This window comes from Oryctolagus cuniculus, chromosome 7, assembly GCF_051225735.1.
Source record: "Oryctolagus cuniculus isolate XC-2025 breed Fujian yellow rabbit chromosome 7, ASM5122573v1, whole genome shotgun sequence".
NCBI classification, from domain to species: domain Eukaryota; kingdom Metazoa; phylum Chordata; class Mammalia; order Lagomorpha; family Leporidae; genus Oryctolagus; species Oryctolagus cuniculus.
In genome coordinates this window covers 37762155-37774812 of record NC_142873.1, presented here as the reverse complement: position 1 = coordinate 37774812, position 12658 = coordinate 37762155, and the positions used below count along the sequence as shown (strand labels likewise).

Genomic DNA, 12658 nt, shown 5'->3' with positions numbered 1-12658 from the left:
TCCCGCGTGGCAGGCGAGAATTCTACCACTGAACCACCCATGCACCGTCGGCGGGCGCCGCCAGGAGCCGCCACAGGCCCGCAGGCTGATCACCACGAGCTGCTCCGTTGCAGCCGCTTTCCGTGGAGCAGGGCGACCACGCGCAAGCAGAAGGAGCTGCTCCACGCGCCTCTAGGGCCCAGGCTGCTTGGCAAGCTGCCTAGAGTTGAGGATGGGCGGAATGGTTGGCTGGGGTGGGGTTGGAGGGGGTGTGGTGTGGTGTGGTGTGGTGTGGTGGTGGTTGGCCTTGGATGGATGGGTGGGTGGGGTTTGGGAGGGAGACACACACACACACACACACACACACACACACGAGACAGAGAGAGAGAGAGAGAGAGAGAGCGCTAGAGAGAGAGCTAGAGAGCAAGAGGCAGGCAGACAGAGAAAGAGAGAGAAGCACAGAGCTTCAGCTCCTGCTGGGTTGTTGTCTGCATCCCAGGGCACGGGGAAGGAGGGGCGCTGGAGCCCAGAGAGAGCCAGGATGCAGCCGGCCAGACCCGGCCCTCTGCCCAGGTCCCCGTCAGAGCAGGTGACTCGGGGCGGTCCCCGTGGTGGTGGGCTTGGGTGTGAGCCACGGCTGCAACAGGAGCACCGGCTGAAGGCGGGTGTGTGGCCGGCCGCCACGCTGGGTGGGGCGCGCCTGCCCATGGAGCCCCCCGCCCCGCCCCTGGGGAGGCGGTGGGTCGTGGAGGAGAGCCAACGTGTGCAGCTGGGTGACCGCAGGGCGCCTGGGCCTTCGGCCGGCCACCAACCACTGCCCCGGGTGGTTTTCCCGACTCGTGGCCTCTGTGCCTCCTGAGGCAGCTGTGCTGAGGCCGAGAGAGGCGGGAGCACGGGGTCAGCCAAGGGCTCCGAGGAGCAGGATCCCGGGCAGCGCGCTGTCCCGAGCAGGCAGACAGGCTGGCAGGCGGGAGGCGGGAGGCGGGAGTGCGCGGCGAGGGCGAGGAGGTGGGACGCGGCCGAAGTGCGCTGCTCTCGGTGGGCTGGCTGCAGACAGGTGTTTAGGGGACGCTCGGGAGGACTGTGGGCGGGCCGCCCGTCGGTTCAGCGCTCTGGGGCTGGCAGGTGGCGGGGAGAGGTGGAGGAGATCTGGGGACTGGGGCTGGGAGGCGGAGGGCCGTGAATGTGCGGAAGGTAGCGGCAGAGGGTGGCGGCAGAGGAGCGGAGGAGCCAGGAAGACTCGGAGGCAGGTGGGTCCCGAGAAGCGGTGTGGTGGGGAGAGGTGGGCGGGAGTGCCTGCGCGCTGGCCAGTTGGAGCGGGGTCCCTGTGGCGAGTCCCACGTGTGGGCCGGGCCGGCAAGGCGGGGTCTCGCTCGCGACGGCTGGAGAGCCGGAGCGGCGAGCGGCGTGTTGCACGACGGGCGCGAGGCTGGCCCGGGCGTGCCAAAAAGGCGTGCTTGTCAGGAGTGGGATTCGAACCCACGCCTCCAGGGGAGACTGCGACCTGAACGCAGCGCCTTAGACCGCTCGGCCATCCTGACGGCGGGCCGGGTGGCGCGGCCGTTCCCTTGGCTGGGGGAGCGCGCCAGGGACTGCGGCCTTGGTCCGTCGCGCCGCCTGGGCCCTGGGCTGCGGGGCCAGGGCGCAGGCCGCCGGGCGCGCGGGGCGCGCGGGGCGCGCGGGGCGCGCGGGGCGCGCGGTTCCCGGGGCAGCTCCGCGCGGTTCCCGGGGCTTGCAGGGCGCCGCTGCCCGGTTCTGGAGGCCGCACGGGGCACCCGGCAGCACCCCCCGGGACGCATCCCAGACGGGCCGCCCGCTCCTTCCAGTTCGCAGCGCTACCCCCCGCCCCCGTTGTGCCCCGCCCACCGGGTCGTCGTGGTCTTCCTCCTCCTCCTCCTCTCCCTCTGGGTTTTCCTGGTGGTGCTCTTCCTCCTCTTCCTCGCTGTGCCCCTCCGCTGGCTCTTCTCCCCTCTCCTCTTGCTGCTGCTGCTGCTGCTGCTGCTGCTGCTGCTCTTCCTCATCTTCATCCTCCTCCCTGGCTTCCCCTGGGTCCTCCGGTTGGTTGGCTCTATGCTCCTGGAAGCTAGCATGTTGTGGTCCCGGGCCGGGGAGTCCACGTGGGGCGAAGGCACTAGGTTGCGGGGACCGGGGCCTGGGGACTGGGGACGGGTGGCGGTTGGCCCTGGAGCCGGTGTGTGGGCGGTGGAGGGCAGGGGTCGGGTGTGGGCGGGCGGGCGGGCGGGCGGACGCAGAGGGGTCGAGGGGACCCGAGGGTGGCCGCCGCCGTCCTCGTTAGTATAGTGGTGAGTATCCCCGCCTGTCACGCGGGAGACCGGGGTTCGATTCCCCGACGGGGAGGCAAGCCGCCCTTTTTGGCCAGGCCCCGCACGCCGGCCCCCGCACGCGGAGCACCAGGGACCGTGTGGCCTGCGGGCCCCGGACACGCACCCGTGTTGGGCGCACAGGGCGCGGCGCGCGCGAGGAGTTTTCGCTCGCCCACGGTCGGTCGCCACCGACCGACAGGGCTTGGTGCGCTTGGTGCGCTTGGTGCGCTTGGTGCGCTAGGTGCGCTAGGTGCGCTGGGTGAGGGGGCGCGGACGAGCCGGGGAGCGAGCCTGCGGGTGCGGTCGGTCGCCTGGCCGTCGGACCTCTGGTGCACGAGGGCTTGGACGAGCCAGCTGAGGGCGGACGCGGAGACGGATACGGATACGGACGCGCGCGCCGCCGGGGCTCCGCTGGATCCGGAGGCCGGTTCCCAGGAGTAAGGAGACCGGGAGGCGCTGGGCGGAGGCGGGCGCGTGCGCAGACGGAGAAGCGGCTGGCGTGCGTGTGGATGCGCGAGGGCGCGCGCGTGGATCGGGCAGGCGTGCTGGGCTTGGCCGGCGGGGCGCCGGGCGGCCTTGGGGTGGCAGCGGGGAAGTGCGGGCGAGGCGCGCCGTCGGGGCTCGGGGGCGGCGGGGCGCTCCGGGCAAGCCGGGCGGCGCGTGGCCAGGCCGGCCTCGGCGGGAGGCGTTGGTGGTATAGTGGTGAGCATAGCTGCCTTCCAAGCAGTTGACCCGGGTTCGATTCCCGGCCAACGCAGCGCGCCCACCTTTTGGCAGAGGCGGTGGTCGTGGCGCGCGCCCGGCCGCCCAGGTGGGGCGGACTCGGCTGAGCGCGGCGGGGCAGGGCGTGCGCGGGGCCAGGAGACGGAGGCGCGCCGTGTGTTTTTGAGGTCAGGGCGGATGGCGGGCGGGGGCCCGTCGGCCGGCCCGGGCAGGACAGCCGGGGGGTTGGCCGTGGAAGTAGCGCGACAGGCCAGGCGCTGCTGCTGCTGCTGCTGCTGCTGCTGCTGCTGCTGCCCATTGGCACCCAGGCGCCGGCTGCAGCAGGCAGAGGCCCAGGCCAGACGCACAGCCCGACGCTCCCTGGTGGTCTAGTGGTTAGGATTCGGCGCTCTCACCGCCGCGGCCCGGGTTCGATTCCCGGTCAGGGAAGCCTTTCTTCTTCCTCGGAGGGCCGGCGTGTGTGCTCTGCCTCCCGCAGTACAGCCCGCCCACTTTTGCACAACCACGCAGCCAACTGCTTGTGCAATGGGGCAACGCACACTGCGCCCCAGCCCCGGCCCCGGCCCAAGCTCTGTGCCTCTGCCTCCGCGGCCGCCCTCAGCTGCTGTCCTTTTCGCCAGCTGCGCCACCTCAGGACCTTTGGCCGCTCCCCACCTCCAGGCTGCTCGCTGTCCCCCTGCTCCCGCGCCTCCCCTGCCAGCCTTTCTGCGACACTCCTGGGCAGCCGGAACACCCCCAACCCAGACGTGGGCACGCGCGCACCAACACACATCCACCCGCACACCCAGGATGCCACAATTCTGGAACAGCCGCACCCCACTCCACACACAGGGACCGGTGCCTGCACGCACTCGGCCTCACGTCCTCACTCACGACATCACCGCCGCCGGCACCACGCACAGGAACGCGTGTGCTTCTGCGTGCGCGCGCACACACACACTCACACACACACAGACACACACACACAGAGAGACACAGAGGGCACGCCTTCTCTCCCTGCCCGTTGGGCCAGGTGCCAGGTGCCGCGTGCCATGGCCTCCGTGGGTCTGAGAGTCACCAAGCAGCCCAGGGTGCAGTTGCTTTGGTTTTCCCACCGTGAGCCGATCCAGGCTCCCAGGTGGGCTCGGGGCTTGAACACGTGGGAGCTGTCCCAGAGGGGCCCTGCACTTGGCACCCCTCCCCGCCTCCACCCCCCAGGATGCAGGATGCAGGATGCAGGATGCAGGATGCAGGATGCAGGATGCAGGATGCAGATGCGAGACCAGCAGGCTGGAGAGGGCCGGCAAGCTGGAGCCCTGGGCAATGCCGGCGGCTGGCCATAGGTGAGGGAGCCTCCTCCTCCGGGAGGAGGTGGGAGAGGGCTTGCGGACAGCCCGAGAGCCGAGATGACAGCCAGCCAGTGTGTGGGGACAAGGTGGAGGAGAGGGGAGCGGCATACGCTGGCGTTTCACCGTGGGCTCTCTCCGCACGGGAGGGAACCGACCCTCCCGGTCCCCGTCGCGGGCCACGCCACCACGGATTTGGTAGCACGTTCCAATCCCCGCCTCATCTCTGAGCTCGCGCTCTCTGCGTCCCGATTGACGCCTCGATCCCTGCATGCGGTTCTCCGCCCTACTCTGTGCCGGCTCGGCCCTCGTCAAGTAGCGGCTCCGGCTCCTTGTGCCCACACAGGACCTCCAGGGCAAGGGCGGAGCTGCCCAGCCGCTTAGGGCAGGTCTCGGGGGCAACAGGTCGACGGGACTCAGAGGGCAGCGTCTCAGGCGTGGAGCCTCCCGTGCAGTGGGTTGGGAGGGGCCCGGCCCTGGGCACTGGGGGCGGTGTGTGGGGCGCGTGGCAGGGCTGGAGTCGGGTGTCCGTTCTGGAGGCTGGCATCCCAAGCAGCCTAGGGCCAGGGCGTGAGCCCCCAACGGGGGCCGGCATCTGTCCAGCAGCCGGAAGGCGGGAGGAGTCGTGGAAGGGTGCTAGGGCCAGCCGCGCGTTGGCGATGGTTGGTTGTGAGAGCAGGGTGTGGGGAGGCGAAGCGGCGGGGCTTGGCGGCTCAGTGGCCGGCCGGCAGAGCGGCGAGGTCGGAAGTGCAGCGCGTGGGCCCGAAGTGGGTATCAGGAGAGGCAGAGGCTAGGAAGGAGGCAGGGGTGCGAGGGCTGAGGCACTGGCGCTGGGCTAGGCGGGGTTCGGCGGCCAGGGGGGCTGGGGAGCGCGTGTGCCAAGAGTGCTGGTGCAAGGCTGGCCAGAGAGGAGCCCGAGGGAGCGGCTTGCGCAGAGGCACTGCTGGGGCTGCCCAAGCAAAAGGGGAGCAGGAGCTGCATGGGCCGGGAATCGAACCCGGGCCTCCCGCGTGGCAGGCGAGAATTCTACCACTGAACCACCCATGCACCGTCGGCGGGCGCCGCCAGGAGCCGCCACAGGCCCGCAGGCTGATCACCACGAGCTGCTCCGTTGCAGCCGCTTTCCGTGGAGCAGGGCGACCACGCGCAAGCAGAAGGAGCTGCTCCACGCGCCTCTAGGGCCCAGGCTGCTTGGCAAGCTGCCTAGAGTTGAGGATGGGCGGAATGGTTGGCTGGGGTGGGGTTGGAGGGGGTGTGGTGTGGTGTGGTGTGGTGTGGTGGTGGTTGGCCTTGGATGGATGGGTGGGGTTTGGGAGGGAGACACACACACTCACACACACACACACACACACGAGAGAGAGAGAGAGAGAGAGAGAGAGAGAGAGAGAGAGAGAGAGAGAGAGCGCGCTAGAGAGCAAGAGGCAGGCAGACAGAGAAAGAGAGAGAAGCACAGAGCTTCAGCTCCTGCTGGGTTGTTGTCTGCATCCCAGGGCACGGGGAAGGAGGGGCGCTGGAGCCCAGAGAGAGCCAGGATGCAGCCGGCCAGACCCGGCCCTCTGCCCAGGTCCCCGTCAGAGCAGGTGACTCGGGGCGGTCCCCGTGGTGGTGGGCTCGGGTGTGAGCCACGGCTGCAACAGGAGCACCGGCTGAAGGCGGGTGTGTGGCCGGCCGCCACGCTGGGTGGGGCGCGCCTGCCCATGGAGCCCCCCGCCCCGCCCCTGGGGAGGCGGTGGGTCGTGGAGCAGAGCCAACGTGTGCAGCTGGGTGACCGCAGGGCGCCTGGGCCTTCGGCCGGCCACCAACCACTGCCCCGGGTGGTTTTCCCGACTCGTGGCCTCTGTGCCTCCTGAGGCAGCTGTGCTGAGGCCGAGAGAGGCGGGAGCACGGGGTCAGCCAAGGGCTCCGAGGAGCAGGATCCCGGGCAGCGCGCTGTCCCGAGCAGGCAGACAGGCTGGCAGGCGGGAGGCGGGAGGCGGGAGGCGGGAGTGCGCAGCGAGGGCGAGGAGGTGGGACGCGGCCGAAGTGCGCTGCTCTCGGTGGGCTGGCTGCAGACAGGTGTTTAGGGGACGCTCGGGAGGACTCTGGGCGGGCCGCCCGTCGGTTCAGCGCTCTGGGGCTGGCAGGAGGCGGGGAGAGGTGGAGGAGATCTGGGGACTGGGGCTGGGAGGCGGAGGGCCGTGAATGTGCGGAAGGTAGCGGCAGAGGGTGGCGGCAGAGGAGCGGAGGAGCCAGGAAGACTCGGAGGCAGGTGGGTCCCGAGAAGCGGTGTGGTGGGGAGAGGTGGGCGGGAGTGCCTGCGCGCTGGCCAGTTGGAGCGTGGTCCCTGTGGCGAGTGCCACGTGTGGGCCGGCAAGGCGGGGTCTCGCTCGCGACGGCTGGAGAGGCGGAGCGGCGAGCGGCGTGTTGCACGACGGGCGCGAGGCTGGCCCGGGCGTGCCAAAAAGGCGTGCTTGTCAGGAGTGGGATTCGAACCCACGCCTCCAGGGGAGACTGCGACCTGAACGCAGCGCCTTAGACCGCTCGGCCATCCTGACGGCGGGCCGGGTGGCGCGGCCGTTCCCTTGGCTGGGGGAGCGCGCCAGGGACTGCGGCCTTGGTCCGTCGCGCCGCCTGGGCCCTGGGCTGCGGGGCCAGGGCGCAGGCCGCCGGGCGCGCGGGGCGCGCGGGGCGCGCGGGGCGCGCGGTTCCCGGGGCAGCTCCGCGCGGTTCCCGGGGCTTGCAGGGCGCCGCTGCCCGGTTCTGGAGGCCGCACGGGGCACCCGGCAGCACCCCCCGGGACGCATCCCAGACGGGCCGCCCGCTCCTTCCAGTTCGCAGCGCTACCCCCTGCCCCCGTTGTGCCCCGCCCAGCGGGTCGTCGTGGTCTTCCTCCTCCTCCTCCTCCTCTCCCTCTGGGTTTTCCTGGGGGTGCTCTTCCTCCTCTTCCTCGCTGTGCCCCTCCGCTGGCTCTTCTCCCCTCTCCTCTTGCTGCTGCTGCTGCTGCTGCTGCTGCTGCTCTTCCTCATCTTCATCCTCCTCCCTGGCTTCCCCTGGGTCCTCCGGTTGGTTGGCTCTATGCTCCTGGAAGCTAGCATGTTGTGGTCCCGGGCCGGGGAGTCCACGTGGGGCTGAAGGCACTAGGTTGCGGGGACCGGGGACTGGGGACTGGGGACGGGTGGCGGTTGGCCCTGGAGCCGGTGTGTGGGCGGTGGAGGGCAGGGGTCGGGTGCGGGCGGGCGGGCGGGCGGACGCAGAGGGGTCGAGGGGACCCGAGGGTGGCCGCCGCCGTCCTCGTTAGTATAGTGGTGAGTATCCCCGCCTGTCACGCGGGAGACCGGGGTTCGATTCCCCGACGGGGAGGCAAGCCGCCCTTTTTGGCCAGGCCCCGCACGCCGGCCCCCGCACGCGGAGCACCAGGGACCATGTGGCCTGCGGGCCCCGGACACGCACCCGTGTTGGGCGCACAGGGCGCGGCGCGGTGCGGCGCGCGCGAGGAGTTTTCGCTCGCCCACGGTCGGTCGCCACCGACCGACAGGGCTTGGTGCGCTAGGTGCGCTAGGTGCGCTGGGTGCGCTAGGTGCGCTGGGTGAGGGGGCGCGGACGAGCCGGGGAGCGAGCCTGCGGGTGCGGTCGGTCGCCTGGCCGTCGGACCTCTGGTGCACAAGAGCTTGGACGAGCCAGCTGAGGGCGGACGCGGACACGGACGCGCGCGCCGCCGGGGCTCCGCTGGATCCGGAGGCCGGTTCCCAGGAGTAAGGAGACCGGGAGGCGCTGGGCGGAGGCGGGCGCGTGCGCAGACGGAGAAGCGGCTGGCGTGCGTGTGGATGCGCGAGGGCGCGCGCGTGGATCGGGCAGGCGTGCTGGGCTTGGCCGGCGGGGCGCCGGGCGGCCTTGGGGTGGCAGCGGGGAAGTGCGGGCGAGGCGCGCCGTCGGGGCACGGGGGCGGCGGGGCGCTCCGGGCAAGCCGGGCGGCGCGTGGCCAGGCCGGCCTCGGCGGGAGGCGTTGGTGGTATAGTGGTGAGCATAGCTGCCTTCCAAGCAGTTGACCCGGGTTCGATTCCCGGCCAACGCAGCGCGCCCACCTTTTGGCAGAGGCGGTGGTCGTGGCGCGCGCCCGGCCGCCCAGGTGGGGCGGACTCGGCTGAGCGCGGCGGGGCAGGGCGTGCGCGGGGGCCAGGAGACGGAGGCGCGCCGTGTGTTTTTTTGAGGTCAGGGCGGATGGCGGGCGGGGGCCCGTCGGCCGGCCCGGGCAGGACAGCCGGGGGTTGGCCGTGGAAGTAGCGCGGCAGGCCAGGCGCTGCTGCTGCTGCTGCTGCTGCTGCTGTTGCCGCTGCTGCCGCCCATTGGCACCCAGGCGCCTGCTGCAGCAGGCAGAGGCCCAGGCCAGACGCGCAGCCCGACGCTCCCTGGTGGTCTAGTGGTTAGGATTCGGCGCTCTCACCGCCGCGGCCCGGGTTCGATTCCCGGTCAGGGAAGCCTTTCTTCTTCCTCGGAGGGCCGGCGTGTGTGCTCTGCCTCCCGCAGTACAGCCCGCCCACTTTTGCACAACCACGCAGCCAACTGCTTGTGCAATGGGGCAACGCACACTGCGCCCCAGCCCCGGCCCCGGCCCAAGCTCTGTGCCTCTGCCTCCGCGGCCGCCCTCAGCTGCTGTCCTTTTCGCCAGCTGCGCCACCTCAGGACCTTCGGCCGCTCCCCACCTCCAGGCTGCTCGCTGTCCCCCTGCTCCCGCGCCTCCCCTGCCAGCCTTTCTGCGACACTCCTGGGCAGCCGGAACACCCCCAACCCAGACGTGGGCACGCGCGCACCAACACACATCCACCCGCACACCCAGGATGCCACAATTCCGGAACAGCCGCACCCCACTCCACACACAGGGACCGGTGCCTGCACGCACTCGGCCTCACGTCCTCACTCACGACATCACCGCCGCCGGCACCACGCACAGGAACGCGTGTGCTTCTGCGTGCGCGCGCACACACACACTCACACACACACACAGACACACACACACAGAGACACAGAGGGCACGCCTTCTCTCCCTGCCCGTTGGGCCAGGTGCCAGGTGCCGCGTGCCATGGCCTCCGTGGGTCTGAGAGTCACCAAGCAGCCCAGGGTGCAGTTGCTTTGGTTTTCCCACCGTGAGCCGATCCAGGCTCCCAGGTGGGCTCGGGGCTTGAACACGTGGGAGCTGTCCCAGAGGGGCCCTGCACTTGGCACCCCTCCCCGCCTCCACCCCCCAGGATGCAGGATGCAGGATGCAGGATGCAGGATGCAGGATGCAGATGCGAGACCAGCAGGCTGGAGAGGGCCGGCAAGCTGGAGCCCTGGGCAATGCCGGCGGCTGGCCATAGGTGAGGGAGCCTCCTCCTCCGGGAGGAGGTGGGAGAGGGCTTGCGGACAGCCCGAGAGCCGAGATGACAGCCAGCCAGTGTGTGGGGACAAGGTGGAGGAGAGGGGAGCGGCATACGCTGGCGTTTCACCGTGGGCTCTCTCCGCACGGGAGGGAACCGACCCTCCCGGTCCCCGTCGCGGGCCACGCCACCACGGATTTGGTAGCACGTTCCAATCCCCGCCTCATCTCTGAGCTCGCGCTCTCTGCGTCCCGATTGACGCCTCGATCCCTGCATGCGGTTCTCCGCCCTACTCTGTGCCGGCTCGGCCCTCGTCAAGTAGCGGCTCCGGCTCCTTGTGCCCACACAGGACCTCCAGGGCAAGGGCGGAGCTGCCCAGCCGCTTAGGGCAGGTCTCGGGGGCGACAGGTCGAGGGGACTCAGAGGGCAGCGTCTCAGGCGTGGAGCCTCCCGTGCTGTGGGTTGGGAGGGGCCCGGCCCTGGGCACTGGGGGCGGTGTGTGGGGCGCGTGGCAGGGCTGGAGTCGGGTGTCCGTTCTGGAGGCTGGCATCCCAAGCAGCCTAGGGCCAGGGCGTGAGCCCCCAACGGGGGCCGGCATCTGTCCAGCAGCCGGAAGGCGGGAGGAGTCGTGGAAGGGTGCTAGGGCCAGCCGCGCGTTGGCAATGGTTGGTTGTGAGAGCAGGGTGTGGGGAGGCGAAGCGGCGGGGCTTGGCGGCTCAGTGGCCGGCCGGCAGAGCGGCGAGGTCGGAAGTGCAGCGCGTGGGCCCGAAGTGGGTATCAGGAGAGGCAGAGGCTAGGAAGGAGGCAGGGGTGCGAGAGCTGAGGCACTGGCGCTGGGCTAGGCGGGGTTCGGCGGCCAGGGGGGCTGGGGAGCGCGTGTGCCAAGAGTGCTGGTGCAAGGCTGGCCAGAGAGGAGCCCGAGGGAGCGGCTTGCGCAGAGGCACTGCTGGGGCTGCCCAAGCAAAAGGGGAGCAGGAGCTGCATGGGCCGGGAATCGAACCCGGGCCTCCCGCGTGGCAGGCGAGAATTCTACCACTGAACCACCCATGCACCGTCGGCGGGCGCCGCCAGGAGCCGCCACAGGCCCGCAGGCTGATCACCACGAGCTGCTCCGTTGCAGCCGCTTTCCGTGGAGCAGGGCGACCACGCGCAAGCAGAAGGAGCTGCTCCACGCGCCTCTAGGGCCCAGGCTGCTTGGCAAGCTGCCTAGAGTTGAGGATGGGCGGAATGGTTGGCTGGGGTGGGGTTGGAGGGGGTGTGGTGTGGTGTGGTGTGGTGTGGTGGTGGTTGGCCTTGGATGGATGGGTGGGTGGGGTTTGGGAGGGAGACACACACACACACACACACACACACACACACACACGAGACAGAGAGAGAGAGAGAGAGAGAGAGCGCTAGAGAGAGAGCTAGAGAGCAAGAGGCAGGCAGACAGAGAAAGAGAGAGAAGCACAGAGCTTCAGCTCCTGCTGGGTTGTTGTCTGCATCCCAGGGCACGGGGAAGGAGGGGCGCTGGAGCCCAGAGAGAGCCAGGATGCAGCCGGCCAGACCCGGCCCTCTGCCCAGGTCCCCGTCAGAGCAGGTGACTCGGGGCGGTCCCCGTGGTGGTGGGCTTGGGTGTGAGCCACGGCTGCAACAGGAGCACCGGCTGAAGGCGGGTGTGTGGCCGGCCGCCACGCTGGGTGGGGCGCGCCTGCCCATGGAGCCCCCCGCCCCGCCCCTGGGGAGGCGGTGGGTCGTGGAGGAGAGCCAACGTGTGCAGCTGGGTGACCGCAGGGCGCCTGGGCCTTCGGCCGGCCACCAACCACTGCCCCGGGTGGTTTTCCCGACTCGTGGCCTCTGTGCCTCCTGAGGCAGCTGTGCTGAGGCCGAGAGAGGCGGGAGCACGGGGTCAGCCAAGGGCTCCGAGGAGCAGGATCCCGGGCAGCGCGCTGTCCCGAGCAGGCAGACAGGCTGGCAGGCGGGAGGCGGGAGGCGGGAGTGCGCGGCGAGGGCGAGGAGGTGGGACGCGGCCGAAGTGCGCTGCTCTCGGTGGGCTGGCTGCAGACAGGTGTTTAGGGGACGCTCGGGAGGACTGTGGGCGGGCCGCCCGTCGGTTCAGCGCTCTGGGGCTGGCAGGTGGCGGGGAGAGGTGGAGGAGATCTGGGGACTGGGGCTGGGAGGCGGAGGGCCGTGAATGTGCGGAAGGTAGCGGCAGAGGGTGGCGGCAGAGGAGCGGAGGAGCCAGGAAGACTCGGAGGCAGGTGGGTCCCGAGAAGCGGTGTGGTGGGGAGAGGTGGGCGGGAGTGCCTGCGCGCTGGCCAGTTGGAGCGGGGTCCCTGTGGCGAGTCCCACGTGTGGGCCGGGCCGGCAAGGCGGGGTCTCGCTCGCGACGGCTGGAGAGCCGGAGCGGCGAGCGGCGTGTTGCACGACGGGCGCGAGGCTGGCCCGGGCGTGCCAAAAAGGCGTGCTTGTCAGGAGTGGGATTCGAACCCACGCCTCCAGGGGAGACTGCGACCTGAACGCAGCGCCTTAGACCGCTCGGCCATCCTGACGGCGGGCCGGGTGGCGCGGCCGTTCCCTTGGCTGGGGGAGCGCGCCAGGGACTGCGGCCTTGGTCCGTCGCGCCGCCTGGGCCCTGGGCTGCGGGGCCAGGGCGCAGGCCGCCGGGCGCGCGGGGCGCGCGGGGCGCGCGGGGCGCGCGGGGCGCGCGGTTCCCGGGGCAGCTCCGCGCGGTTCCCGGGGCTTGCAGGGCGCCGCTGCCCGGTTCTGGAGGCCGCACGGGGCACCCGGCAGCACCCCCCGGGACGCATCCCAGACGGGCCGCCCGCTCCTTCCAGTTCGCAGCGCTACCCCCCGCCCCCGTTGTGCCCCGCCCACCGGGTCGTCGTGGTCTTCCTCCTCCTCCTCCTCTCCCTCTGGGTTTTCCTGGTGGTGCTCTTCCTCCTCTTCCTCGCTGTGCCCCTCCGCTGGCTCTTCTCCCCTCTCCTCTTGCTGC

The 12658-nt window shown here is 71.0% G+C and overlaps 6 non-coding genes across 6 annotated transcripts; all 6 read left to right on the top strand.

Moving 5' to 3' along the window:
* Window positions 1-2265: 2265 nt before the first annotated feature.
* Window positions 2266-2337, top strand: TRNAD-GUC (transfer RNA aspartic acid (anticodon GUC)). Its single transcript has one exon. It is a non-coding gene; the product is annotated as a tRNA-Asp (tRNA).
* A 651-nt stretch (window positions 2338-2988) lies between these two features.
* On the top strand, window positions 2989-3060 carry TRNAG-UCC (transfer RNA glycine (anticodon UCC)). The gene has a single exon. It is a non-coding gene; the product is annotated as a tRNA-Gly (tRNA).
* Window positions 3061-3383: 323 nt separating this feature from the next.
* Window positions 3384-3455, top strand: TRNAE-CUC (transfer RNA glutamic acid (anticodon CUC)). Its single transcript has one exon. It is a non-coding gene; the product is annotated as a tRNA-Glu (tRNA).
* Window positions 3456-7618: 4163 nt separating this feature from the next.
* TRNAD-GUC (transfer RNA aspartic acid (anticodon GUC)) lies at window positions 7619-7690 on the top strand. Its single transcript has one exon. It is a non-coding gene; the product is annotated as a tRNA-Asp (tRNA).
* Window positions 7691-8330: 640 nt separating this feature from the next.
* Window positions 8331-8402, top strand: TRNAG-UCC (transfer RNA glycine (anticodon UCC)). Its single transcript has one exon. It is a non-coding gene; the product is annotated as a tRNA-Gly (tRNA).
* A 331-nt stretch (window positions 8403-8733) lies between these two features.
* Window positions 8734-8805, top strand: TRNAE-CUC (transfer RNA glutamic acid (anticodon CUC)). The gene has a single exon. It is a non-coding gene; the product is annotated as a tRNA-Glu (tRNA).
* The last annotated feature ends 3853 nt before the right edge of the window (window positions 8806-12658 follow it).